Genomic DNA, 6,000 nt, shown 5'->3' with positions numbered 1-6,000 from the left:
TCAAAAGTTATAGCCAAGGTTAAAGTTTTTTCACAAGTGCGGAAATCTCCAAGGTCAAGGTCAAAAGGTCAAGGTAATTGGTATCCAATGAAAAGTCTTGCAACAAAGAATACACATATGTAAAAAAAAAATTGAAGCCCTAGCTTTTACCATTCAGAAGTTATGGCCAAAGTTAAAAATTTTAAAAAAGTAGGTCAAACTCCAAGATCAAGGTCAAAGGTCTTGCTATCAAATGAAAGGTCTTGACACAAGGATTACATATTATAAGTATGAAAGCACTAGCTCTAACCCTTAAAAAAATATGGTCAAGGTTTGCTTTTTAAAAGCAAGAAGTTTTCCGTCCAATTTTTTTCTTTGATACATCGAACAAAGGAAAAAAAAATATAACATTCATTTCTGAAATCAAATGTAGCATTTCTGTGTTTTAAAAAGAGGGTTATTTGGTCTCTGATGTTAAGGGGAGGAACTCAAGAAAAAGTGTGCCGAAAAAAATTAACATCCTAAATATATAGGAGAAACTAATAAAAATGTTTTTGCAGTTTTTAAAACAATAATAAATAATAAAGAGAAATTAATATTTTTTGGCTTGCATTGTCACTACCATCGACGTCAATTGCATCTTTGTTTTGTTTGTCAGAAATGTACCTCTCCCTAAATTTCTCATTCTCTGGACTGCTTTCCAAAAGCACTTGATGACATGAAACATCATTTCTTTCATGTATAAACAGTTACATGTATTGTGTATTTTCCTTGCAACAAATGCAGATATCTTCTTCTGTTAGTAAATTGATCCAGTTTCTTTCCTATCTCTAATATTACCCTTAGATTACTTTTAAAAATGTACGTGCAGTCGTGTCGTGCTGTCAATTTAACTATGACTCATTCACAGAGTATGTATTTCTGACATTTATTTTAATGTATCAGGACTTAATATTTCAAAGATAACAGATGTTTGATGAAGTTTTGATCTTGAATGCTGTTATTTATCTTTATATGTTTCATACGTATGAAAAATAATCATGAAGCCTTTCAGAAGAAAAATCTACAACTGTTTTTCACAAATAAATGGTTTTTTTGAGACACAGAACGTATCATCCCAGAGGCCTCCATGAACGATTGTAACACAGCCCTCTTCTGGTACATGGGAGGAAGGCTCAGTAGGATGCCAATTTGAAAACATAATCTTTTTTTCGATTTACTCCAGATAAATTCACCTTTGTGATCGGTATCACTGGCTCCTATCCAAACAGGACAGGTAAAGTCTCCAACACAGGGTCCTAAAATTTGAAACCAACGAAAAATTAATCGCATCTTCAAAATCGTTGAAGCATAGCGACTGTAACGATTTTACAATTTTTGGAACATGATATCTTACTATAATAACCCTATCTTTGACTGAAACAATGAACGACATTCTAGATACCATGATATTAATTTATATCTTATAAAAAGGTTGAAATATTAATGGGTATGTCATTCTTTTATAGTGGATAATCATTTGAAGACGCGTACCGAAAAGGTAACTAATTACTAAATGTTAATACTCTCTAAATATATATTTTAAAGACAAAAAAATATATAAATGAAACCTACATGTTAAATACAGGTAAATGGCAAAAAACATAACTATGTATACAAAAAAAAAAAAAAAAAAAAAACATTATGCGAACAATGCTAATAATACATAACTTACTACTGTCATGATTTTGTACAAAGGTACTTCGAAGAAAATCATTTTCCTTTGCTGCGTTCACTTCTACCAAATAAGCGCTTTCCCTTTCACAATTTCCTGATATAAAAAAATCAATAATGTAGTAGTTACATAATATAATATAGTTGGTTATGTGCAGATACCCGATGGGCGTGGTCATAATGACAAAGGAACTTTGAAGAAAATCATTTTCCTTTGCTTCGATTACTTCTACCAAATAAGCATTTTCCTTTCACAATTTTCCTGATATGAAAAAAAAAAACAATAATGTAGTAATTATAATCTATAATATTGTTGGTTCCGATGGGCGTGGTCATTAAGACTAAGGGGAGCGTTGCTTCCGACCTTTTATTTTTAGCATGCTCATCGGGTATCTGTACATAAACAACTTTGTTATATTGGGTAAGTGACTTGTACCATTTTAAAACTCAATTATATGTGAGTTAACTTAATAGGAAATTGGCCTTGTTCGTGTGATTGAAAAAAAATGTTTGAACTGTCCTTATGACCACCTCCATCGAGTATAGGGTGGTTGACTTGTTAGAATCATTAAGTTCGATTTTTTTTAATTTTAAAGAAAACACTGATTTATAATTAAAAAGTGTTTCATTAATTTTTGGAAAACAAGTGTAATTATATACCTGTTCATATTGTGCTTCCTAGCTAATATAGAAAAGTTGTTAAAAGATAAAATTATTCTAATTGTAAAACACGTATTTTTTTATTTGATATATAAAACCATTTCAAAGAATGATTTTTGAAGAAGACAATACCCAATCGTTGCTGGTATGTCGCCAAGTACCAATATTTTTCATACACGAAAAGACATATGACTGTGGATTTGTACTTTTAATTATATAAGCTCAGTTTGACTAAATTTCTTTAACAACGATTGGAATTTAACGTTTTTTTTTTTTTTGTTTTCATTTGTTTTTTTTATAAGATATGGATGTTTTATATTCTACAAAAATAGTTTATGGTATGATAAAAACGAGTTCCACTATACGTTAGTAAGTGGATGTCATAAATAGTCAAAAATATAAAAAAAATGTCTGTCATGGCGAAAAAAAAACCTTTGCCGTCTGTCATATCAGTAGTATAAGCAGTCCCAGTTGCCGTTAATAGGGTGTGGTTTTGTAAAATTAAATATGTAGCTATCAAATATTGCTAAGGATCTTAAGGAGGAGAGGCAGGTTAGATGATCTGATTAATATACACCCCAGAAGAGTTTCAAAATTATACCATCTATTAATAGTTAAATTGCAAATAAGTTAAAGCAATTATTTTTGTGTTATAATCTATAATTTATAAACTATGAACTGTGTACTGTTGAAAAACTGATTATTTCTTCAATAATCTACTTAATTCATAGAGAATGTTTTGAAAACTTCAAATACCTTTGCATCATTCCAGGAGGTTGCAGTTTTATTGAAAAGATAACAATGGTCATCAAAGGGTAGCCAACCACGAGGGCAAACTGAAAAAAAAAGAAATATTGATCTACAATTCTTTGGTAAGAAAATGTTCTTAAAGGAAAATACCATCCAAAACAAAACGTAAACTTATATAAAAATTCTTTTAGTGAAACCATGTTTTCCATTTTATTTTTGTTAACAAAAAACAAAATTAAACAAAAGCCGTTTATCAAAAATTAGACGTTAAGAAACATATGCTGACTTGTAAATGTTTTTCACTGATTGGAGTTAAATTATTTTATTTTTATTATAACTTTTGGGACAAAGTGTGTAACTCTTTGAATACAATTGAGGTATATTTAACAATGCAGGATATATCTATTGGACATACGTTGGTAATTTTTTAATATGTTAGTTTAGGATGATATTGGCATGACATACATGGACTGATGATAGGCCATTGGTTGATATCGTTTAATTATTAGATGCCTGTTTTAGTATATGTATAATGAGGTAAGGATCAAGTTCGTGGATTGTGCTATTATTTGATTTCCAAATTTTAAAAAAAGTTAAATTGTACATGTGCTACATGTTACTGACCAATATTTATCTAATACAATGGTTTAAATAATAAAGTATTCAGTTCTCGTTTAATTGCATTTTATAGGTCAAATCCTGAAGAAACATGTGTTGATTAAAATGAGCTTGGCCACTGATGGTTCATACTGAATGTCAATCGGTCTTGTTTAAAATTAAAGCTGCTTAGAAGTACTTGCATTCAAGAAAAAAAAAAACAATAAATACATAAAATCGTTTAGCTTATACAAGCAAACTCATTTAGTAAATATGATTAACTAATTATCTAATAAGTTTATTTGCTTTAAAATTCTAATTTAAATCGAGTCAAAATTGAAGGATCTTTTTAAAAATTTTAAAGAGATCCCTCATTGAGCAATGACTCTGAGTGCCGAGTACAGGATTAAATTTGCAGTCCTCCATCGGCAAGTGTCGCCGTCTCTATATATGTGAACGTTTCTATGGCCGTTAAGCTAAAAACAATAACATATAAACAAACCTTAAATCAGTGCATGTAACTTACCATCATCTTTGTACCAGTATTCCCAAAAAGATGACCTAGTCCGTCCGTCTAACACTTTTCCATTAAAACCGAATTTCAACAGATAACAAAGGGAGCGTATTTCACTATACACAAGTCCTACACATGTCGACCTTAGCTGAAGACATTGCATGGCACATTCTTCTCGACTCCTGTTTTTGATAGATTTTAAGTAGAATTCTTGTCCGCTGATTGGAAGGGTGTCTTCTAAAGAAATGTTTCTTATGAATTGTCTCTCAAAGAGACAAGAATTGGAGATCTTAAAGATTGCCAAGCAAGCAAATGGGATGACACTATATTTAAACATTTTTTCACAAGGATTTTTCGAAAAAAATTAAGTTTAATATCTAATCAATGACTTCAATATCAGGCCTGGAAAAAATATTTTATAAATTTTAACGTACGCATTAAAGAGTAATGAAATTCTCTTATTAATGCAATTTGATCGTTTGATGCAACTTATATATCTTCAGATAGTTATTGCACAATGTTAAAAGGACTTGTAAAGATAGAAACATCAATCATACTTGCAGTTTATTAAGTTGTAACAAAATATCCTTTTGCACTTAACGATACATAACTCAAACATTTTTTAACGGAAATTATAGAGATAATATACAATTAAGATGAAAGCATTTATATTTGTTATATAACTTTAAATATAGGTTTCAAAACATCTTTAATAAAACTTATATCATGAGTGTGTATCCTTTAAAAACAAGAGTCAAATATCTTATATTTCAGAACGCCATCATTACAAAAATAGTCAAAGCAGGTAATGACCCAGGTAGTTTAACCCTTCTTGAAATGTTACTTAAAAGCGTCTGACAAACTTAAAAACTAAAATTAACCCCCGGTGTCTCGTGCACATAATATTTGTGAAGATATTAGATTGGTAAATACATGTTTTAGAGAGATGTGAACTAATTTTTAAAGGCCTTTTGCCTCATTCGTTTTTGTTGAGAATATCAACCTAACCAATAATGGATATCAAAGTGATCTGACACAACATGGCGCTTTGATGTATAAGGTAGATTCTATTTTTAAAGACGTATATGAAAATGAACATTAAGACATATCTGATATTTTAAATTCGATGTGACCATGATTTAATTTGAGATAAAAGGTAAGAATGTCTGTAAAAAATCAAAGATTAATTTATTGATAAATGTTGTTTTACGTCCAATCTGAGAAAATATAATTCATAAAGACTCGTCACTATATTTCGGCAAAGGGCTTCAAATGTTTACGCATACCTTTGCTCGGCACTCAAGGCCATTAAGCAGCTAGGAGTCTTGATAGTGCCAACGCCTGCCGTTACACTAGGCCTCGGTTTTTAAGCTCTCACCTGCAACTTTCACTTCAAAGTTCCGAAGTGGCAAAGAAACACTTGCTTCCTTTTTTACCGAATAAGGTTACTCTCGACCTCCCGGTCAGGAAGCAACTCCTTTAAGATAATGATATTCAATCGTATTGTATCGTATTATGGATATCAATAATGAAACTAATCGATCACGTTCCTAAATAATGACATGTACTAGTTGTGCACTATTCTGAAATTATTACATAAATAATCCGCCTGGATTATAAACGAGAACTCAACTTCACTTAATTATGTTATTTCTTTTTAAATTGCAATTAATTCTGTTCACACTTAAACTTACAGTGCATATCCAATTTAACATCTAGCAGAGAAGCCAAAAATGGCCTAAAGGTCTTGAAGTTAATAAGGTTTTATTTGTGCACTTAATTGGTAA

This window comes from Saccostrea cucullata, unplaced genomic scaffold (assembly GCF_032062105.1).
Source record: "Saccostrea cucullata isolate Sc308-1 unplaced genomic scaffold, CSIRO_AGI_Scuc_v1 ctg202, whole genome shotgun sequence".
Classification (NCBI taxonomy): domain Eukaryota; kingdom Metazoa; phylum Mollusca; class Bivalvia; order Ostreida; family Ostreidae; genus Saccostrea; species Saccostrea cuccullata.
This window is presented reverse-complemented; position numbering follows the sequence as displayed.